This window comes from Stigmatopora argus, chromosome 23, assembly GCF_051989625.1.
Source record: "Stigmatopora argus isolate UIUO_Sarg chromosome 23, RoL_Sarg_1.0, whole genome shotgun sequence".
Classification (NCBI taxonomy): domain Eukaryota; kingdom Metazoa; phylum Chordata; class Actinopteri; order Syngnathiformes; family Syngnathidae; genus Stigmatopora; species Stigmatopora argus.
The window spans coordinates 6,722,309-6,746,761 of record NC_135409.1 but is presented as its reverse complement, the minus strand read 5'-3'; the positions used below and the strand labels follow the sequence as shown (position 1 = coordinate 6,746,761).

The window sequence follows — 24,453 nt, the reverse complement described above, 5'->3', positions numbered from 1 at the left end:
ACTGTTTTAGATCTATAAAAACCGAATATTCAGGGGTTTTAATCCAGTTCTTTTAATCCATTTATAAAAATAATAATCTAATGAGCGAGAAATGATACCAAGCAAAAAAAAAATGAGCGAGAAATGATACCTAGCAAAAAAAAAAAAATCCCAGTTTATCTTTACACTCTTGCTGAACACAAATACAATAATTATTTGCAAAGATACCTAAAATGGTCCGGCCCACATGAAACCGAGTTGATGTTAACGCGGCCCGCGAACCAACCCGAGTCTGACACCCTTGCTCTACGTGAAAGCTGCTCGTGAAGTGATACATTGATCTTGGACACTTCAAATGTCTACCGCAGCTATGTTTCAATTCGTGGTGCGTCGTCTCACCTGCCTTCCCTCCGAACTCAGATCCCAGGACCTTGGCTCATTATAAAGTAGTGTATTTTCTCACGTATACGCCATATTTGTCCCCCAAAAAATAATGACTGAATCGAGGGTACGGCTTATATGCGCACAAATTAGACTTGACACGAAACTGCAAGGTGACAAGGTCGAAACACCATAACGCAAGACAAATTTATTTTGACAAGAAAAAAACTCTTTCATTAAACGTGAAAAAAACTCACTTGTGCCTGTAATTGCTCATTGTACTGCTCACGTGACTTCCTTTTTGAATTTGTCTACCTGCCAAGCAACAGCCTTTAGGAATGTGCAATCCAGCAGAACATCCTTTCCATTCATAGTTTCTCAAAAATATCACGTGCGATGTTTTTCCTAAGATTTTCCTTTCAAGGTAACACATTTGTACTCCCTATTAAAATCATGAATATGGAGGTGAAAATTGGGAATCAGGGGGCGTCTTATACAAGAGAAATTGTCAAATTCAATGGATTTAAGGCAATTTTAAGGGTACGGATTATATGCGGAGGCGGCTAATATGTGAGAAAGTAGGGTAGATTTTGGAGCAAAAAAAGGCATAAAGTAATTTGACATATCGCCATCAAAAATGGACTGTAATTGTTAGATTCCTAAATATCTCGTGTCCCTTCTCCAACTCTATGAATGCTTTTACCAAACCACAGCAGTTGCGGTTTATGGATTGGACACTCCGGGCGGCATTCTCAGGATTCTCATCATAAAGTAAAACGTGCTACCACTGTTACGCTAGAAATGTCGGTTTTGTTCCCCCGAATTACTTAACATGGCATCGCTTTCGTAGCCGCTCTTCTCGCCCGCACCGCCATAAATTACAGCGGCGTCAGGTACAAAATAAAATGTATGTAAGAAGACAATTTGCAAGCGTGTTACGTGACCCTTTTCGCGGCGAGGCCGCATTTCATTCAAGTGATCCGCGGGCTCGGGGCGCCATTATTCACGCTCGTTCGCAGATTTCCCAGCCAAGGACGAACGTGGGAGAGATGTTCATTAAGGGGATGTCGGATGGTCGCTCGCCGATGCCAACGGATGCGGCGTTAAGGCGAGATTTGGTGGAGAGAAATAGAAAAAGAGATGGCTTGGCTTTACGAGGAAGTGCGGTGGTGTTTCGGTGCTGGAAAAGGAGCAAATTATTGGCAAAGCAAAGAACTCGAAACATTTGGGATTGCATTTCATTCGTCTCAATGGAGCTCACAGGATATTTGATTCGACGTGCTGATATGGATGATGAAAAAGGCTGTCTGAGCGGGAAAATATTACGTCTACCTGCTCATGAATTAGATCGTGGTAAGATCGGGTTTCAGTGGCGCAGACGGCGATCCACGTCCGATTCGTTGCCAATCTGAGGCAATTCCGTCAAAAACGGATTGGACATCCATTGCCTTCGAGGTAGCGAATGAGTTTACATGCCCTCTCGGTAGAAAACATGGTCAATTTTCATCGTCGGACTTTTCTCAGCACATCAATTTTGCACATTTGCAGCCAAAAATGTAAAGCCAGAAGTGATTTAACAGTAAATAAGGACTTAACTGAAGGGCCAATTTTTACTCACAGTTTTTTTTTTATTCAGTTCTGTGGCATTCCTGCCCACAAGGTCAAATGAAACATCACACTTGTTATTCCTCTGACCTTTATGGCATAAATGTTCTTTGCCTCTCTGTCCTGGTTAAGCCTTTGTCCATTTCTCTTACTTTTATGTCTTTGGGACTTTCATTTTCAGTCCACTTACTTCTCTGCCTCACTTTCATTATCCTCTGCTGTTCACCATCCTTTCAGCCTTGTTACAATTGTTCTCTCTTTGTCGGTCACCTCATATTGCGGCTGTCTTTAGCCGCGATTGATTGTCTCCCTCTTTCGTTCGTCCCTGGCCTTTCAACATTCTGTGCTGTCTCTTTGTTTGTAGTGCATTTTCTTTTTCGGCTTTTTAACTTTCTTTAAGTGCCAGCTTTCCAGTTACAATCAACAGAGGAAAAAAACACACTCAAAACAGTTGGAAAAATGCATTTGAATAGTTTAGATCAAGAGTGTCAGACTCTGGTTGTATTCGATTTCCTGTGGGCAGGACCATTTGAGCTATAATATTTAGATTTTTTTAAATAAATGGATTAAAAGAACTGGATTAAAAGCCCTGAATATTCAGTTTTTTAATAGATCCAAAACAATGTTTATTTTAGCTTTTTATATATATTTTTAGATTTAAAAAAATGATTTTTGAACTAAAAACACAGACAAAATTGATTTAAAAATGACAATTATTGATTTAAAAGGGGAAAAATCAGGAAATTTAATATACATCTATACTCTTCATTTTATTTTGATCCTAAAACAGAAAGTCGGCACTCATGATTTACTTTCCCGGGCCACACAAAATGGTGCGGTGGGCCAGATTTGGCCCCCGGGCCGCCACTTTGACACTAGTGGTTTAGATTTTAGATTTTTTACATTGGAACGTCATTTTTCAACCTACGATTGCTCAGATACAGACGGATGAAATGTAATGACAACTAAACCAAATCATTAATTCATCATATGCAACAATAATTAAATTAAAAAAATCAAAATGGATTATAACAAACCAACAAAAACACCAGTTTCCACGTCACATAAAACCCGCTAATTTGCACAAACATTTTCGACCATTATTTTGAATATAACCATTCAATTATTTTCCCCTTCATACAATATGCAAATATTTTAATATATAATTATTCATTGCCAAGTGTGCAAAAGAAGTCATTCAAACATATTTTTTAGCGACAATTTTAACCTGTGAGGAAATTTCCCCAACCGAACCACGAAAGGTTCCTGCATAAAGTGTAGTGCGTGCCGGATTCCATCAATGCAGCTACCGACGCATTCATAATTCAAGGCGCGCTTCCCGGCTTTTCCCGTTGCACTCTTCCCGCTCGCTCTCACCTGCTCTCCACTTCTCCCCCCCTTTTTTTCTCCTCGACAAGCGCTTTGCATTCCCTCATTTGGCCCTCCTCCCATTTTTCTTATCGCAACCTTTCTCTTTTCTCGCCCGTCTTTTCTGCGCCGATAATATTCTTTCCCCGAGCAAAAGACGGCTTTAGCAGGCGCCATATGTTGGCACATGGCGACACGAGATTGACCTAGCCCCGCCCCTGCCACGCACTGCATCAATAGCACTCAAGCAAGGCAAGCGTGACGCGCGGGCGTCCGCCACATAATAACCACTCTTGAAACTTTCCCATCCACGCTTGGCTCGTTTTAGTAGAGCCGCAATAACCAAGTGCGGGGGATTCCTTTCAAATGTTATGCTAATGTGACTTGGCTTGTTTTTAGTTGACGGTCTGGAGTCGGATCGTCGCTCCGCCGTGTTTGATTTTTATTTCAAATTTCAGTTCTTTTCTCATACTTGGGATCAGGACCCTGCTTTGTCATCTCCTCTGTTTGATCTCCCGCTGGCGTGCTCTATTACAGCCCACTTCAAAAGCATCTCATCTCCAGCGTTCTCTTTCGCCTTAATACAAATTGTTCATTGGTGCTCAGTAAAGATGTGGTTATTCAAATATCCGGTGGCACCTCGACTTGCGAATGCTTCTGCATACAAAATATCAGTGGCAGTCCGTGCATTTTGGGGTAGCGCCTTCTGCTATCGGAATCAATAAAACCCTCAAAAACTATTTTATGGCTATAAAACCTCTACAGCAGCTACAGCTGCTACACATAAAAAATCATCAATAATAACCTCATATAATTGAAATATTATTTAGGAATATAGCCATATTTTATTCACCAAAAATCTGGCACTCATGATTTACTTTCCCGGGCCACATAAAATGATGTGGCGGGCCAAATTTGGTCCCCGGGGCCGCCACTTTGACACATGTGCCGTAGAATGAATGATGCAAACTCAACGTAAAAAAAACACGCCTCTACTTACGAAAAATCTAAGTTATGAAATCACTTCTGGAACCAATTCATTTTGTCATTTTCACAATACATTGCAATGTTACTAGAAGTCATGGATTCATTGCATTGGTGCATTATTTCTGTTAGCCAATATGAAAACGTAGCAATACAGTTGTCAACTAGAGAACTACATTACAGAAAGAGCTGAAAAAAAAACCCACCAGTGGGCGAGATGTCAATCTGACAATACAATGTTTGCCGCATATCACCCCCCCGCCTCCTCCGCCTTCCTCAAATGTGAATCTAGTAAATAGCATGTAAATTATGAATGTAGACTGGTGAAATTCCAATTGTGTAGCTGCCAGACTGCTTTCTTCTTATCTTGCAATCAACACCAACGGTTGGCACTTAAAGAAAATAGCTCCGCAAACAAAATTGGAAAATGTCAAGCAACTGCTGGTGTGTCACTGGTGGGACTTGATCGTCCCTGGCAGAATGTGTAAACAAGCTTGGCGAGACAGTGACAAATGGGACTAATTGAACCCTGCCGTTCTGCCGCTACATCAAGGGACACAATGTCGCAAATGGCCATGTTGATATTGAAGAACAACTAAAGCTACTTTCCAGAAAACCGCCCCCTGATTTGATTGTAAAGACGTCACTTAAGGAATTTCTAGTGGAAAAAGGAATTGTAATAAAAGTGCCACGTTTGAAAAAACACTTCTTTTGGTCAGTCGGAGATGAAAAACGGTCTTTCTCAATACCATGTCCGACTGTGGGAATTCTTGTAAAATTGCCAAGATTGTAATGAGTCGCGCAAAATGGTACTTGGACGTTTGGTCGCCCGGACGTTTGGTCGCCCGGACGTTTGGTCGCCCGGACGTTTGGTCGCCCGGACGTTTGGTCGCCCGGACGTTTGGTCGCCCGGACGTTTGGTCGCCCGGACGTTTGGTCGCCCGGACGTTTGGTCGCCCGGACGTTTGGTCGCCCGGACGTTTGGTCGCCCGGACGTTTGGTCGCCCGGACGTTTGACAATATGACAGAGAGTTTACCGTTGAAACCAGCTCTCAAAATTATATTCACGAGAGAGAGTTTAATATCTAAATATCTACTGTTGAAACCAGCTCTCAAAATTATATTCACCGGGCGACCAAAGGTCCGGGCGACCAAACGTCCGGTCACGCCGCAAAACAACCCAAAAGGGTGCTGGCGAATGGCATTTTTTTAACTTTGGTCACTGCGATTGGTCCAATTTTTGACACTTTAATTTCTCCCGTGTTTAATGTTGTTTGTAGTTTGACGTCTTTGCGGTGGTTGAGATTGTAGACCGCTCTCCTGTCTGGTTTGCTCCTGTCACATTTGAGCTTGTAATAAGTGGACCAGAACATGAAAGCATATCCCAGTTATTAGTTCACTAAAGCAGAAACATTCAGATGCTGTGGAGTCAACCAAGAAATGTTATCTCCTTACATGGCCTTAATGACTTATTCATAGGTCCTGCGTGGATGTACAAATATAGCCTAGTGCGCTCTTGCATTTGCCCTGGCTGCATTTTTCATCACAATGCAGGACAAGATAAGGGGACCAATAAGAAAGTGCATACACGCAACGTGTGGCAAACACAAAGGCTGCAATTGAAATTGAATGGTATTCGTCCATTGACAAAAGGTCTTTATGTGAGGTTTGGAAATCGGAATGTGCCTTTCCAAAGTTTACAAGTGCTGTTTGAATTGGCCTACTTTCTTTCCAAACAAAGATTTTCCAAAACAGGGACACTTTAATCGGAAGGTCTTCTTGCGTGGGTGTCTGCGCTCTGTACTGGCTGGCATCTCCAGCCCTTTTTGTTTTTTCTCCATTTTTCAATTTTCCCAAATACCAATAGACTTGCCTCGTCGAGCGCCGACTCATTCCGTGGCGCGTGCGTTTGATTCCGCAAGCAATCTTACCTTTCAGTCGGAATCTTTCCCCAAATCACCTCTTTGCTCCCTGGAGAAAATTGGAAACGTTAACCCCTCCTTCCCGCCCCCCTACGCTCCACTTTTAATCATTTCTTTTGTTTTGCATGAAGTGAAAGGAAATATTTCAGACGATTGAATTGTCTGGTCTCAACCCGTTGTTTGGGAACGAATCGAGGAGAGTCTGGCTAACTGGTTTTGCCGCTATGGACGGCAATTGGCGTCCAATCCTTGTGAGTTAAAAGCAATCTGATTTAGGGTTACAAATCGGGGAATAGCAGTAAGTACATTAAGGATTTCAAACAATCATCACAGAGCCACAAAGAGAGGTGATGTGTTAAAGAAAATTGCGTGTAGGAAAAGCAATTAGAATTAGTACCTATGAAAATGGGAGCCTTTACTCCGATTTTCAAATGTCATTTCTAATGGATCGTATTACCGAGGCACTTTGAATGCGCTACTCCGCAGACTTTAATAATAATACAGAAATTTTAATAATAAAGAGTCAATGTCCAAATGATGCTTGCACCAGCAAGCCATTTATTTGAGCCATTGACATTGTCAGTTTGTTCGGCGGGGTTTACGTTTACAGACCTTGAAAAGGAAAAAAAACTAGGGGTGTGTCTAGGGGTATTTTCTCGCTGTATTTGTAGCTCAAAAAATGATGACTGAATTGAGGGTACGACATATATGTGCACAAATTAGACTTGACCGGCACAAAACTGCAAGGTGACAAAGACAAAACGGCATAACAAGACTCTGCGGCCGTTTATTTCAAAATAGAGAAAAGATAAACAGATGAAACTCTAAACAACATTTATTTTGACGCAAGAAAAAAAAAATCTAGCATAAAATGTGAAAAAAGTCCCTTACTTGTGCCTGGCATTGCTCGCTCAGGGCGCCGCCATCTTACCGTAGTTAAACATGCTCTGACCTGCCAGACGACAGTAGCCTTGATTGGATTGGATTGGATTGGATAACTTCATTCAAAGGCATTTTAGACATAAATAGATAGGTAATAAGTAAGTTAATAAATAAAATAAATACATGACTAAATAAGCGTGTTGCTGAAATATATATATATATATATATGTATATATATATATATATATATATGTATATATATGTATATATATATGTGTGTATATATGTATATATGTGTATATATGTGTATATATGTATATATATGTGTATATATGTATATATGTGTATATATATCTATATACACACATACATACATATATACACATACATACCTATATATAAACGTATATATACATACATACATACATACATACATACATACATACACATAGATTTACATGTATGCATGCGGTAGGTCTTAAGACGTCTTTTAGTGTTTACCATGTCAGCACTGCTCACGTGACTTCCCTTTTCCGCTTTAATTTTTTTCTTGTCATTTCTTGTTTTTTAACTATTACAGCAATATGAACCATCGAAAGAATCGAGATATTTCGATATTAGAAGCAATATGGCTGCCTCAACATCTTAAACTTGGGCTAAGAAAATTCCGTCATTAAAAAGCAACTGTTTCTCGTCAAGATAGATTTATTTCCTTTTTTAAATGGAGTAATCTGATTCGATCTTTTGCATTTACAAATAAAGGCATATTAACTTGCGCAGTACTTTTTCTACGGGAAAATAGTAGTCGGTGTACCCTATCAACTGATTTATTTTATTTTATCGTGATAACAATTTTAGTATTGGTCCATTTATAAAGCACACTTAAGGCGCCCTGTCTATTTTGGAGAAAATTTAAGACTTTTATGTGCGCCTTATAGTCGTGAAAATACGGTACAGGAATTCATCTCACAAATCGATAGGAGAATCGTGCCATCTATCACCGCAAAATATATCGTATAATGTTTCGAGCAAACAGTTACCCTGCTTTTGCTTCTCTTACCCAAAGGGACAGACATGGATTTTGTGCATAACCCAATTTCAGCTTTGGCCTGAGAGGATGTTCCTCGAATGCTGTTGCCAGGGGCACTCGATTTTCGGCTGGGCTGATGCTTGTTTTCCAATAAAGGAGGACATTTGGACGGATTTAAGCTTACTTAAGATGATGTGGTAAGGAAATGAAAAGTGCTAGGAATGTTGGAGATACATGAAAATTCTAAAGGTGCCTCGACCGTGCATTACTTGGCCGTAACACCTTGACCTGGACGACTGAAATACTAATGTGTTTTTTTGAAATCTTCATATTACCATGCACAAGGCGATTTCAACTCTACTATTAGACAGTGTACGATCTGAAGTTATTTCAAAAAGAAGATAAAAAATGCCACCACGGGAACGGCCAATTGTTGCACGAACCGATAGTTATCACCATCAAATTTTTCTGTACCCCTTTGGAATATTTTTACATAATTTTCCAAAACATTTTCTAAAGATAGTGGTTGACAGGCGCACAAGCCTTTTGCCATTACGGTCACTCTCGTCATTTCTTTGGAATGGAATCCTTGCTGCAAGCAAGGAACAAAAGGAGGAATAATACATGTTCAAAGGTAGCTCTTGGAGGAGTCATTTTTTTTTTCTCCAGCTCCGTCTTAAATATGTATGCAGCCCCAGCCGTTCCTAGACTACCTTCAGGGTTTAGCGAACTAGAACAATGCAACAATTCCTTGGTGTCACTTTTTGCCGGGCGCAGACAGAGGAGGATTTATAAGAGCAGCACTTTACGAAAACAGACACACCTCCTCACTACTGGCCCGAGGAAGACGAGGAAATAGGTGCCGGTGATCTATGAGAGCATTTCGCCAAGCGAGCAGAACCTTCCCTGGCCTCTGTAGTGCTAAATAATTGGGGTGAGGGGGGAAAAGCAAATATATTGCCAGCCATGCAAATGGGTGAGAGGAGGAAAAGTAATGACTAAAAGTGGATCCAAAAGGGACACCAATCGTTAAATAGCCATTTAGGCGGAAACATTTACGATGCAGCAGGACCTCTTTTTTACGGATTCCCAAAAAATCTAAATAATATTAAAACTTTCGGTTACGAAATTCCTTCCTGAAGCGGTTTCGGAACTTGGATTTTGCTTAGGTAGAGGCCTATTTGATGTTGAGGTGGCCTAATTCGTAATTTTAATACCCTTGAAGAAGTATTACAATTTTGTATGAAATGCAAATGTCTATATGCAGAAATATTTCAATAAGAAAATAATCCATGAAGCCATTCAAATAAATGCTAAATGCATTTTCCAATGGTAGCAAAATAATCATATACAGTGGTACCTCGACATACGAGCACCCCGACATTCGAGATACGAGTAAAATTACGAGCAAATATTTCTCTCTAGATACGATCTACAAATTTTGAGATATGAGAAAACCAGGTGGCCAAGACTGTCCTTCTCTCTCTACCCTCCGCGAAATCTGTCTAATTTTAGTTCTATTATACACATTTTAGTAATATTAAACCACTAGTTATGTGTTACTTTGTTAATAGATGGCAAATTAGAAGACAACACATGTTTTTCCAATCCAATATTCTGTTTTTGGTGTTTTTTCAGAGGGTTGGAACAAAATAATTTGTTTTTAGTTCATTTCAATAAGAAACGTTGATTCGAGTTTACGCCTCCCTAGGGGGGGGGCGCCCCCCAGTTTGGGAACCACTGCCTTAGATGTTTTGAATTTTGAGTGACTAAATGGACAGAATAGGATGCCGCTCTTCAGAATCCTCTTGAACGAAGGCGAGTTGGGATTGTTTCTCCTTGCAAGTTGTAGCCAGTGTATGTTTAAAGATGTCTCCATGTTTGATTAAATTGTATTAATAATAAAACCATCAATGTCGTATGACGAGCTATCGTATCACGAGGTACCATTGTAATACCCAATTGGGCGTGGTCGTCCTCACGGACTCTGTGCGAGATCCTCCTGCCATGAATAAGCTGTTTATTGAAGGAGAGTAGTCATACGGGGGGGGGGGGGGGGGTTGCTCTGCCCTCAAATAGTAAGCTACCCACACAGTGAGACACAAACCCAAGCTCGGCACTTAACCTCCCACGCTCCGCAGCCTCTGACTCTTTAAGGACTACAAAAGTAAGCTCCACACATGGTTATTTTGTTGCCCACCTCCGCAACCTGAAGTGTTGGCAAGCGTGCACAAACACCCACCGGCAGAGACACAATGTCCTCGACCTGAGATCAGATGAGTTATGACAAACGCTAATGAGTCCAATCGGCGAGAAGCGTTTGGGATGCGCTTCAGACAAAGGAGAGAAGGCATGAAAAGGTTGGCGAGTAAAATGTGCGGGGAGGGGACGAGAGAGTAAGTGAAAGTCTTCCTACGTGGCAGCGGGAGGGCGAGAGACGTTGACGAGACAGCTTTTATTACACAACATGTGCTGTGGACAGATGGCAGTGAATTATGTATTAAGGCTTTTACACCGCTTCTCTGCATTTGCGCTCAAGTAGAAAATGAGCCCGGAATGTCGAGCAAAAATGTTTAGCAAGGTTTTCACATCTTCACCCCGCTTTTCACCGTCTGAAGAGTCCCCACGCCGCCTCCCCACGGCGCTTTTTAACACAACAGGATGTACAGTTGAATGCCATCATTTGTCTTGTCTGGGAATTTCTTTAATATATGCGCATACTTTCTGGAGGGTTTCTTTTTTGGGGGGGCAATGTGCAGAACTGATTTCAAATGCAAGAAACAGTTGTAGCATTACCATAATATTCAACATTGGGTTTTTTATTTTTTTTATTTTTTATTCTTTTAAGTGTCCAAAAGAACCACATGCCACTTTCTTGCCCCATAGAAGCAGACTTCCCGTCGGCCGTAGTCAACTCTCAGCCTACTTGAACTGTTAATTTTTGCTCTAAAAAGCCACCCATCAGCCGCTTTTGTTACTCTCGTATGCTATTTTCAGCGCTATTATTTAGTTTCCGACTTTCTATTTTTTGAAAAGAGCGAGTGAGAATTAGCCTTGATATAAATTAGGCCTCGCCATCGCTTGAATCTCGTTGAAATAAGCAAACATCAGACCAGTAAACAAACACATACATGTTTGTTTCCCTCGTTCTTTGTTTGTGCAAGTTTTCATCCCGACACCCAATTCAGCAGTGCCCGCTGGCGCATGAATCTGTACACATGAATAGAAGATTTAAAAAGTGTAAACTAGAACTGAATAGCTTCCCAGAAAATGTAACGCAGTGTGCCGTGTTCCACATTCTATAAATATATTGAAAAGCGGAAGTGAAGCACACAATTCTTTTACATGGGCTTATCGCTCTTGACACGCCTGCTTTCATATAATAGACTTTTCTACCCCTGTAGCTGGAAAATGCATTATATATTTCGATGTATACATTACATTTTTGCATGGGCGAGGATAGCGGTTGCCTTGTGGGCTTCACCAAAATTCAGTGGTGGTCCGTGCATCTTCTCAGATATCAGAATCGGGCCCACAATTGAAATATTATTTAGGAATGTAGCCATATTTTACTCGCAAAAAATCATTTTTAACTGTACACAATATCCATCCTACTTTCTTTCTTCCTTCTTTTCTATCGCCATCGAAGCTAATGCTGAAAGTCGAGCCTGTCCTGTCATATTTCTGGCATAGTCCGTCTTGAAAATGGCTTTAAATCAACACAACAATATATTTGCTTATGCAGCTTGCTCCAAATAAGGTTTGGTAGCTCTGGCTAATCACTAGTCAATCACAGTTGGTGAAAGCAATGACATATCCCTACGCCTGCGAGAAGGCAATGACGTATCCCTACGCCTGCGACAAGGCATTGTGGTGTTGCCAACTCGATATCTGATTTGTTAAAGCAACAGTCTTATCGACGCTTGTTTAATGCAGCAGAGCCTGCAGAACTGATTGTGAAGGCCTTGAGGCAGATTTCTGACCCTGGCAACAAATAATGGCTGAAATGTGATTGGTTAAATGCTTTAATATGAAAACACACATCTGGACGCAGTGCAACCAGGGGGAAAAGCAATGAAAGGAAGCTAACAGACCATTTGGAATTATTTGATAAGTATTCATGGTCAAAATATAATATATGATTCAGGTATTTCTTAGGCCAGCAGAGAAGGCCTTGAAGGCCCTGACGGCCCGCCACTGCCAAAATTGCAACGGTTCAACATCTTCTCAAAAAAAGACAACTCAGGCTTGTCCGTTTGTATTCAAACGATGACCGGAGGTTTTCTATTGTTCATTGGCACTGGCTGATGACATTGTGCCAAAGAAGTGCGGCAACGGACAATCTCCAGAGGACTTGCAATCGCTTAAGTTTGCATAAAAACAGAGCGGCTCCTAATTAATAGCAGCTTAAGCTGGTTGCACGCTGTCGATCGGGGACCAAAAGCTTTGTAGCGCAAATAAACAATATCTGGAAATTCCCATGAGTGGCTCTCTGTTTTTGTATGAGTGAGTGAGTGACAGTTGAGTCAACAAGGGGATAATTAGATGATTAGTATGAGAATTTCTTGCTTTGGCTCGGTTGGATAAAATAAATGTCATTGTGACTTTTTGGGAATCATTGATGGGAAATAAATGTCATTGTGACTTTTTGGGAATCATTGATGGGAAATTTAGACTGTACCAGGTTAGTGATTGGGTTACCTGAAGCTAAAAAAACAACAACATAAGACAAAACGAATCATCCAGTGGCGGGCCGTCAGGGCCTTCACGGCCTTCTTTGCTGGCCTAAGAAATATCTGAATCATATATATTTTGTCCACGAATACTAATTTAATAAGTACTATTAAATAATTCCAAATTGTCTGTTAGCCTCCTTTCATTGCTTTTCCCCTTGGTTGCACTGCTTCCAGATGTGTGTTTTCATATTGAAGCATTTAACCAATCACATTTCAGCCATTATTTGTTGTCAGGGTCAGAAATCTGCCTCAAGGCCTTCACAATCAGTTCTGTGGGCTCTGCTGCATTAAACAAGCGTCGATAAGACTGTTGCTTAAACCAATCAGATTTCGAGTTGGCAATACCACAATGCCTTATCGCAGGCGTAGGGATACGTCATCGCTTTCACCAACTATGATTGGCTAGTGAGAGAGTGGATTAGCCAGAGCTACCAAACTATATCTGGAGCGAGCTGCACAAGCAAATATATTGTTGTGTTGATCTGCACAAGCAAATATATTGTGTTGATTTAAAGCCATTTTCAAGATGGACTATACCAGAAATACGACAGGACAGGCTCGATTTTTGGTAAGTAAAATATGGCTATATTCCTAAATAATATTTCAATTGTGGGCCTGGTTCTGATATCTGAAAAGCTCCAGTGTTTGTATATAATCACTAAATGCTGCTAGGAAGTGGATTTTACCCCATTTTAGTCCATTTTTTGCCGTTTCACCATTGACATCCATTTTTGTCTTTTCCCGGGGAAATCAGCTCCCTGGCCCGGTTGTAATGTCTGAAAAGCTCCAGTATTTGTATTTAATCATTAAATGCTGCTAGGAAGTGGATTTTACCTGTTGAAGGCGCTACGAGAAAATGCACGGACCACCACTGGAACCATCTATATATAGTAGTTTAATCCTATTTTTATTTCATTCATCTGTACTTTCCATTTATTTTTCTTTCTTGTTCATTTCCTCGTCCGAGCGTGTTTCCTCAAATCCACAAAGTGAGATAAAGCTTCGACACAGCCCGCCGTTATGAGTTTTAGTTTGCTGAGATTTGTACGGCTAAAAGCGCCATTTGAATCCCAAATACGGTGTTTGATAGTACAGACGAAGTTCAATCTCAGCGATTATATTTGATTGGATTCTCAGCACCCCTCTGTCGTGGAGTGGACTGCAAACTAAACTAGCTGAGTCTGAGTTCGTTATTGCCGTTTCAGCTATAATAGAACCACTGGAGTGGTATCACTTAATTCATCAGGAAGCTAATTTGTAATATACCAATGAGGTAAAAAAAAAAAATTCTGTAGGAGCCAGGGAAAGTGCAAAGTACAACAAAAATGTTAATTCAATATATGAATATGGAAGCTCTTTAACTTCAATTCATGCATTATCTCCATTTTTTTTCGATTGAAGAAATAGATGCAATCATACAGGGGAGTAAAAATGGAAATCCAAGTCACCGCCCGTCCATCTGCTGCAAGGTGGCATGGACGGAAGATGGAACGACACATTTGGCAAAATATGCCATCACGTAATGAGAGAAGCAATCAAGTAGAAATTCTCATCCTTCACCTTCCCCGTCTTTTTAATTTTTTGATGACCAAAGTCACCCTAAAGCGGTTCTAACTCAATCCTCCACAAAGAGAGAGGATAAAAACATCATATTTAGCAAAATATATGCTGTCCTTAATATAACAATGCCAGAGTCATAAATCTTTAACAACTTGATCGTGTTATAGAGCCGCTTATCGGCACCAAACATAAAAAAAAATCTTTTGTGAAATGCGTGGAGTATCCCAAGGCTCGATACTGAAACAATAACTATTTGATACTGGGGGCAAAAATCCGGCTCCTCTTAGTGTCTATTTATTTTTTGGTTAATAATGTGCCATTTTGTGTTCTCCCGCACCTTCATTTTCTCGTGGCTGGACGATTCGCCGAAACACGTTTCGCCAACGGACGTTTGGCCAACGGACAGTTCGCCGAACGGACGTTTCGCCGAAACGCTCGCCCCGCCCCCGGATCGTGTGTGTGCAAACGTCCGTTCGCTGCAACGTCTTTCGGCGAAACGTCTTTCGGCGAATCGTCCGAGTACACATTTTCTTGAATTTTCTCCAGGTTCTTGCGTCCTCATTTCTGTTTATTTTTTCAAGCGAACAGACTAGTGTGACAAATGGGACTTTGCTCTCCTCTGTCTTTCTGACCGAAGAAGTGAGGAAGGGAATAAGAAAAAGCTTGGATTGACTTTATCGTAGGAAAAAAAATGAGCTTTTAGCAGTTCTAGACTTTATAAATTCTTGCGCGAACAAGTCAACAGGTGCTCGGCTCCGGTTTTCCATCGCTGGTTCTTTTTAATCGTCTTTCTCAGCGTGTCGTCTGAGATTAATCCATGCTATATATGTGGATTTACCGTTCCCTGAAATGTAACATATTATTTCCAGTCCGGCTTTGCTCAGCACATTCAAAACGGTGCCTGCACGTACGTGAGAGTTTTGCCTAATTTTGTTTGGGTGTGCAGTTTTGCACAAGTCACCTATGTCCATAATAATAAGTCTTTTTTTCAAGTTTAAGCTGCTGAAAAATACAGTCACATGCTGAGTATTTTTACGACGCACGGCTAAATCACGGCTAATGGAACCTTTGGGACTTCCGTAGCTCATTTTGCGCCAGTCGAGTTCCGTGTTGTGAAAAGTTAACGATCCAGGCAGGCCGAGTGCAGCGCTTTTGACCGGCCCTGATTATTCGCAAAGGGCCAGGGGAAGATGGAGGAGCACCCGCGTAAAAACACTCTCACACACACACACACACCAGCTGGATGATACGGGTCAACCGCTTTTCCACGGCCCTCTCCATGAAATCTCTCTTGTGTTGTTGCTAAATTACATTCTGTTGTCGAGCCAGACATTATGATGCTACTTAACATGCAGAGAGAGCCATCCTGGCGCCTGCGTACAATACGCCAAGGTAACAGTTGAACCGCACCTCCTCCTCTTGTAAACATACAATCGTACCTCTACTCGAATTGGTTCCAGAATTTTTTTTCGTAACCTGAACATTTGGTAAGTAGTGCAGTACTTTATATGTAAATTCTCTCATTCGTTCCACGGTCCGCACACAACTACCTACTAAACTACTTGTGTCAAAGTGGCGGCCCGGGGGCCAAATCTGTCTCGCCGCATCATTTTGTGTGGCCCGGGAAAATAAATAATGAGTGCTGATTTTCTGTTTTAGGATCAAATTAAAATGAAGAGTATACATGTATATTACATTTCCTGATTTCCCCCTTTTAAATCAATAATTGTCATTTTTTAAATCATTTTTTTCCTCTGTTTTTAGTTAAAAAAATATTTTGTAAAATCTAAAAATATTTTAAAAAAAGCTAAAATAAACATTGTTTTAGATCCATATAAAACTGAATATTCAGGGCTTTTAATCCAGTTCTTTTAATCCATATATTTAAAAAAAATCTAAATATTATATCTAAAACTGTCCGGCCCACATGAAATCAAGTTGACGTTAAAGTGGCCCGCGAACCAACCCGAGTCTGATACCCTTGTACTAAACCCTTTAAAATTGGTCAGTGTCCCAATTTTGCATGAAAGATGTGCGAAACAAACAAAAATGAGACTATTTTCCTTTCTTTTAAGCTCCTCAGCTTTTATACCACTCTGTACAATATAGTAAATGTTCACCTCTTGGCTTGCCATCAACATCAGCGACTGAAATATTAAAAGCAAACATTTCCAAACAGAAAAGACTGTGAAAAAGTAGCATTGATGCACATCCACTCCTTCAACGTACATATATACACCTTGTTGTCAATGTCATTTATTCACATTGACTCTATGAGGAAGATTTTAATTAAAGTCCAAAAGCAAATTTCCTTGCAGTTGGTGTTTGAGGGGCTATTGCTTCATTAATAGTAAATATTGGATTTACATTCATTAGTGCACACTAATTACAAGGGTGAGTGTCATGGAGAGGCCACATACATGGCTGTTAATATTTGTTAGGTTATCTAAATTTGAAAGACCGAGTGCACCAATGTTTTCATTGTTGACATGTCATTGAAGCCATATGGTTCAGGATTAATCCCACAAAGCTCGTGTACTTTCCCAAACAGAGTCTTTAGAGACATTAAGCCAATCTTGATTTGGTTACAAAATTCTGTCATTACTGAACTGACGCAGATGGCGGTTGGAAGGAGGAAAAAGGGAGGAAAAAAAGTCACATTCCTTTACCAGAGCCTCAAAAAGGCCAAATGGATTAGAACAATTACTTGGGCGAGCGTGCTTAATCATGTACGGGCTAAAAAACAATTATATCAGGCGCCTAATGAGTCTCCAACAGCTGCGAACATATCATTGAAAGCCCATTTTGAAATTTGTCACTAATAATGGGATTGTGGACTTGTCAGGAGACGTGGTACTCAACCTGATGGGCGCTGGTGTCCATTTTGGGACTCTCTCAGGTCCCGAATGAATGCACTAATCATAGGCAACCCGTAATTATAATTTGATGACACTCTGGTAAATTGATTGGAGGCTAAAGCAAACCTGACCTGAGATCTTTGTTTACGTGAACAGTTTTCCAAAAATCTGGCACATAAAACAACTTTCTACCAGTTTTTCTGCTCATGCGGCGATATTAGTTGACTCTATTTCCTTCCAATGATCTCCAGTCAGTCCCTTTTTGTAAAAGTGTAAGGCATGCCCCGTTGCACATTAGTTTGTCAGCCCCTCTTTGGCTTTTGTCACCACTGACAGGAGTGGATGTCAATGAATTAAGGCTCCACCTGAGCTGTGCTCTGATATGAATAACAGCTGCAAAAGAGTTTATCTCGGGTTCGAAAATGTGGCCGTGTGAACCATGTTGACATGCGAACAAAAACCCCAGATTGTACCTTCAGATGTGTCCTTGAAGTGTGATCAACTGGAGCAAACCTGTATAAAAATACCGATTATATGTACGTACAAGCCAAATTCCATCACCCTGCTCATAAATCATGTTTACAAATACTTTTTGTGGCTTCTACAGCAATCATAAAGTGTGACCAGACAGTGTGTTTGTGTTCCCCAAAGGCCATTATGACTTTATTATTATTTTTTTTTTGGTCTGCGTGTTTATCCCTGAGGGAGGCAGGTTTTGGCTTCCAGCAGAGGGACCAAGAAATACCAAGGCAGAAATTGAAAAGCTGCTATAGACGATGCTAGAAAAAGTCGAGAAAACGGGAATAAAGCTTAAGGGTCAGCACAAACCAGAATAGACGTTGAAAGAAGGAAAGCTAGATGACAGTGAATAAGCTTTCCCCCAGTAGTTTACTCTTCTTTAGTTTTGAAATGATTGCTTAAGTAGAAGAAAGCTACTTTTTCTGTCTTCACCTGCAGGATTGCCTCACTCACTTGTAGAGCGTTCCTGAGAGAAATGAAACGCAATCTAACACAAACAAACGAGATGAAGTGGAACATGGCAAAAGATGTGACAGGCAGCCCTCCTCTATGACAAGAGGTACCTTTCCCAAAGGACCTTCCTTCCTCCATTTCACACATGATGGCTTGTCACTCACGTACCATCTGCTGTGAGGGAGCACTTTTCTTTTTCGTGATGAAATTAGCATCTTTGCATTGCCTATCCAAGAGTAATTGCGCGTGGAAAGGCGGCAGTTTGAGTGGACAGGTGCCACCCCGCCATGTTGCGTGTAAAATTTTCGAGATAGTGACCAATCAAATATGTTCTCTCATTCACGCAACTCCGTTGACGACGAGGTTAAAGTCCTTATGACTTATTTTATGTTATTATGCTATTTAAAGTTGCACAGGGTTGGCAGACTTCATTTTTTGGGGGAAGTTAAGGTGGGGTGTGAACACAAAACTGCATTTTTTTCCAAGATGGCGACGTTCACGCGGGAGCCAGTGGCAGTAGCTCTGTGCACTCATGTTTTTCGTGTTTTACAGCCCTTCTATCTTTTTTTAAATTACATTTTAATATTTCTAAAAAATACATTCCTTTTTACTTTACTTTTTACTTTATACTTTTTACTTTAATGTTTTTACAACGTTCCTTGTTCTGTTAGCCTGGCTTCTTTCGGCTACTTCTTTTTTGGAACCATTCAGCCATGCCTACGCTGTCACGCACATGGGACTAGTTGTTACAATATGCAGCAGAAGGAGCAACACCTCGGTGGCGCCGGAGATTCGGAGCTGGACAAAAGTGCCGGGAGAAGAGGCACCGCTTCTGACCAACCATTTCATCATGGGATAAGATGGAAGAGCTGTCGGCGCTTATCAGCAACGGAGTCAAGGGGCTCTACTCTGCTACTGTTGTCTTCAGCTCCAGACTACTGAGGAACTGTGCGGATAAGCTTGGAAGAGTGACTCTGCATATTCTCTACCTCGGTCACACTCTGCAGAAGTTCCCTATCTTGTGGAAGAGTTCTTGTGTGTGGTTCCAGTTTTTGTCCAACTTTACAACGTCTTTTTGAGTCTGTATCCGTTTTTGCTACCGCAACCAAAATGGAGCCGTTCAAGTGGCAGCCGGTGGCGGTAGCTCCGTCCACTCTTGCTCGTTTTGTGTTTTTGCTGCTTTTCTGTCTTAATGATTTGATTTGGTGATTCTTAATGATCCCATTGACTTTGATTTGCTTTGTACTTTGTCCTTTTGCTTTGTTTTTCTGCGGCCTTTGCGACTGTACTGTCTAATTTATAACGATGCCTTTTCTTGCTACTGTCACAATGAAATTTCCCAAATACGGGATGAATAAAGTTATCCAATCCATTCCAATTTGGCGAGCGACTCGTCTGGTTGCAAAATAGGCCGTTCTGAAGACAGCTTTCCTTGTGCAGATTTTTCGGGAGAAGTGGGTTGAATTGAGTTGCTTTTGCTGTCAACTCGTCTTTAACGTCTTTTGTGGCGCTAGTGCTGAAAGTCAAGCAAACCAAATGAATGACAATCAAAACAACAAAACCACTTTGTATTTATTGTAATCATCTTTGTCAATATATCCAACCAAACCCTTTGTCAATGTGTCCCTTCTGTCACAGTCCCCGAAACTAAAATCGTCGAATGATACGACCAAGCAATGGACTGAGAAACTGGCAGGGTGCCTCCGTCTCCCCAGGGACAGAGAACGTCAGCCAGGAAGAACCAAGATGAGGTAAGCCTTTCTTCTCCACAATAGGCTCCACTTCATCAAATCTTGAAACACAGAGATTGCCCTCCGGGCCACTAGGCGTGGTGGTAAAAAAAAAATGAAAATATGTTAGTTGGGACAAAATCTAGAAGCCCTAAGCTTCTCCAATGTCACGGTGTGAACAACAGTCAAATGCGGTGCTTTGTTTTTATCGCACGTAAACACGCATCTGTGAGTTCTGGCCCATTTAGATGAGAAAGACAGATCAATTTCGATAAGCCAAGCGTGCAAATGTCGACCACAACGTCTCGTTGCGTTTGAACAATCTACTGAGCTCAAGTTGGTTTTTATAGTGGGTAAATAGTATTAATGGTGTTGTAAAATGCATCCCGTGACACAGATACGTCAACCGGTTTAGGACACCAACAATGGACTGATCTATCTATTATGTGTTGAGCGCAAGATAAACTTGTCATGCTGGTGATGCAAACCCCAATTAAACAAGGTTAACTGCTTGATTTGATTGAGCAAAATGGGGTAACCAACTACTTCACTCAGCCATTAGCCGTGGTGTGTTGATGAACATTAATTTGGATATGCCAACAGTAATTGCAGCCATCTATTTAATTTTAATCTCTCTTGGAAGTGGTGGCGACTGCAAACGAGGTCCACCTGTTTGTGGGATTAAGACTGGCGAAGGAGCGGTCGCCTTTCTTTTTGGCAAAGGCTGCCAGCCTAACAGACTGCGCTCATCCTGGACGTCCACGCTCATTTCAGCGGTCATCCATCACCCGGCGACTCTCGCGTCATTAAAGCGGAAAAACCATAAAGTGTTACAGCGACAGTTAGCATTTTCTTTACGGCGCTAGACTGGCAAGTCAATGTATGGACATTTTTAAGCAAGGAAGCAAAGTTGTTCGGCTTTTCAAGAAGTGTCTCCCTCGTGAAAGTGAAATCCTCAGTCCTTATAGCTTTTGAAGTGATTTATCAATTGACTGATTGGGTCCTCTGGGCACAGGCCAGCTTGCTCGGTGCCCTCCTGCCAGCTGCCGCCAATGGGAACATCCAAACTTCTCCAAAAGTGCGCAGTGGTTGCTTTTTCAAAAGGACGGCGACAATGTCACAGAGTTGACTGTATGGTTTTCGAAAAACTATTTGTGGAGGGAAATTTCCCGATTGGAATAGGCGATATGGTTTCTGTATCTTTTCCTCGTGTGTTGTGTGTAGTTGGTTTTTGTAGAAAATGGAGGTGTTCAGGGGATTTATTCTCTCTCTTTCTGTATGTCAGTATCTTTCATCAGAAGAGCTTGTGTTTTTCTCTCAACGAATTCCGACAGGCTGGTCATATCACAGACGTAGTCATCCCGTAGCCCCTTAGAACTATGCACAAGTGACACGGAAACAAGACTAGGAAAACAACACAAAAAAAACCTTCACGTAATACTTGTGTTGGGGTTATTCTGGGATGTTATTATATATGTGCATATTGGGGCACATATGGAATATGTGCATATTATTAAATCATTCTTACGAAGCAGACGAAAGCTCGATATAACAGGGACACTTCCCCCCCACAGCTGGCTTCCAGGACATTTAATTGTTTTCAGGACTATTGACTAGACAGGTCACCATGTTCCAGGCCGAGGACTGTTGATCTGAGTTCGCAACGAAGATCTGTGAAGGACTCTTAAATTGCTTTGACTTGGATTCCGGCAGATGGCGATAATTGAATCAACTTCTGAAAATACTCACATATTGTTTAAAAATACTGTCGTCCGGTTTACCTTATATGAAGTTATTATGCATACTTGGATTGGATTGGATAACTTTATTCATCCCGTATTCGGGAAATTTCATTGTGACAGTAGCAAGAAAAGGCATAGTTATAAATTTGACAGCTCGGGTCACCTTGTATGCTTACTTGTGCTAATTCTTACGCAGGTGTTTTTGGTTTCCGACCTGATATGCAATTGTTGTGGCAGTTGTTTTTTTACCTTAATGGTGTTATTCAGTTCACTTATGCAATTGGTTGAATCAGATTACCTTAAGTGTTTTGATTATGCGCGACTAAATGGACTGGTCTGGTTATTGACGACTTGGTGATCGTGACACTTTGGTTAAAAGGTTTCACTTCCGTGGGGCTAAGCTCCCACAGGTTTGGCAGATTGGTCCAAGCTGAAAAGATCTGATAGCCATATGGCAGCCCTGATGCCACGCGGCTCTTTTTGCAGGCCTTCCTGCCGACTGCGCGCCAACACGCCGCGGAGGAGTCGGGCTCCCCGGTGTGGCCTGTCCCACTCACCCGGACAGAAACCTGTTCTGTACCTAAACACTCGTCTGACCACAACAAAACAGGCTGCCCTCTTTCGCCGATGTATTAGCAATTCAAATTCCGCTGTTTACTCAGCCCGACTTTGCTATCTTCTAAATTGGGCTACGATAAGTCTTCAACAGAAGAATAACTAGGTCCCAACTCTCTACTTCTACTCCTTTAATTTCATCCACTTCTGTATGTCTCGCACAACTATCGCAATCGGCAATTGTCTCGCGTCTCCGTAGATGCTACTGGTTTTGTAGGAATGCTGGGATGTGCAGCAATGCATACAATTATGCAAATGAAAAAAACAGGCACTATAGAATTTGTTGGCAATCCTCGTTTTTCCACCGATCTCTTAGTTTAGCTCTCTCGGCCCTACTTATGTTATTTATACAGTAATACCTTGACATACGAGCAATGTTCCCTCTAATTTTTAGTTTGTCTGGGCAGAAAGACAACCTCCCTGAGCACACTGAGTACCGGTGTGAGCAACTCGTTTTTCCACCGATCTCTTAGTTTAGCGCTCTCGGCCCTGCTTATATGTTATTTATACAGTCATACCTTGACATACGAGCAATGTTCTCTCTAATTTTTAGATTGTCTAGGCAGAAAGACAACCTCCCTGAGCACACTGAGTACCGGTGTGAGCAACATCCTCATTGCTCGCTATGGGCACACACCAGTATCACACCTGCCATAAGCAGGTGCATGTCTACTACACATAAATGATTTAGTAATAATAAAATGTAATGATTAATATCTAGGAATGGGCGGCCCGGCGAATGAGTGGTTCGCGCGTCGGCCTCACAGCTAAAAAAATAAATCAATAAAAAATAAAATAAAAATTGGGATTTTATTTTGTGCGCTCCATATGATTTGCTGTGCGCAGAGAAGACGAGAGTAGTGCACAATTGCAGGGAACATTGCATACGAGTGTACCAACATAAGAGAAATTTGAGATACGAGGAAAACGGAGCAATTTTTTTTGCGTAGTGATACGAGACAATCTACTTGGACTTAAAAGCAAAGCACGCATCTGAAAAATTGATTTGAAATACATGTAAATTGACATACGAGCTCGGTCCCGGAATGCATTAAGCTCGTATCTCAAGGTATTCCTGTATGTTGCTTTCACATTCCTCTATTTCCCGTATGGTCTGAGGAAATGTTTCAATTGGACTGCCGGCACCTAAAAAGTAAATCAGTTATCATCTTGTGACAGCACATTATTTTTCTATAATAACTTTGCCGCTTGCAAATCCCAAGGCTGCAGCTTAAGGTGGAAACCCGACACACTTGGTTGGGATTGTTTTGATATCAAAAAATGGTGTGTGCGGCAATGCCTGGCTGGGCTTGCTTGTGGAGTTCTTAGCGTGATCACAGAGATGTTGACAACTTGTGGAGAGAAGAGTCACGCTGGCTATCTCAGTCTTATTGACACACTCAGTTTTCGCCCGGCCTTTCAGAAAGATGTAGTGCCGCTTATTTAATGGACAGCCACGGTGAGAGGACACTGTCCATATGTGGGTTCTCCAGAACAGCACCAAGACAGCAATTTAATCCAAGACTAACGAGAGGCCAGAGGCTAATGCGTGGTCCTTATATTAAAGGCCCCATATCGCACATTTTTACACACCAATTAAATGATAGAATGTTATCAAAGAGTAGTCAAAGATAAAGGATCAAGACTCTCACAGAGCCATAAGTATTAAAATTAAATTAAAACCGTTGAAGCAAAGATACGCCGCTATAAAGATAATAAAAGGGGGTATCTGTGGAACATGTGTGACTGCGAAATCCTTTTGTTGTCAGAACGTTGTTTGCGGTGGCGTCCACTCGCCAGCTGCCTAGCGTCATTAAAAAGTTGCGCCAGTCATAAACACGGTTGTCATATTTACTTTTGGTTTGGATTTAGAAGAGACGATAGAAGGTGACTAAGAGCCACACGAGGATCTTTAATTATCTTTCTTTGGAGGCAATAGCGGCATCAATATCGTAATCGTACAGACGGGGTCTCTGCACACTTGTTTTCAATACACAAGGCGTGGAGGATTAGCGTCACGTAGCTTTTGTTGTTTATTATCCGTGTGCGTGTTTTATTATGTGCTACGGGACCCAGGCTGGCTGATGAT

The 24,453-nt window shown here is 41.4% G+C and overlaps 1 long non-coding RNA gene across 7 annotated transcripts in view; it reads left to right on the top strand.

Moving 5' to 3' along the window:
• LOC144069193 (uncharacterized) overlaps positions 1–24,453 on the top strand; it is a 128,594-nt gene that overhangs the window by 60,113 nt on the left and 44,028 nt on the right. For 6 of the 7 annotated variants that reach the window (XR_013298409.1, XR_013298406.1, XR_013298405.1 and 3 more), the window contains one exon: positions 19,916–20,028. This is a non-coding gene — a long non-coding RNA (uncharacterized LOC144069193). Of the gene's footprint in view, positions 1–8,187; positions 8,349–19,915; positions 20,029–24,453 lie in introns of all 7 variants that reach the window. The other variant, XR_013298408.1, reaches the window with a different exon arrangement.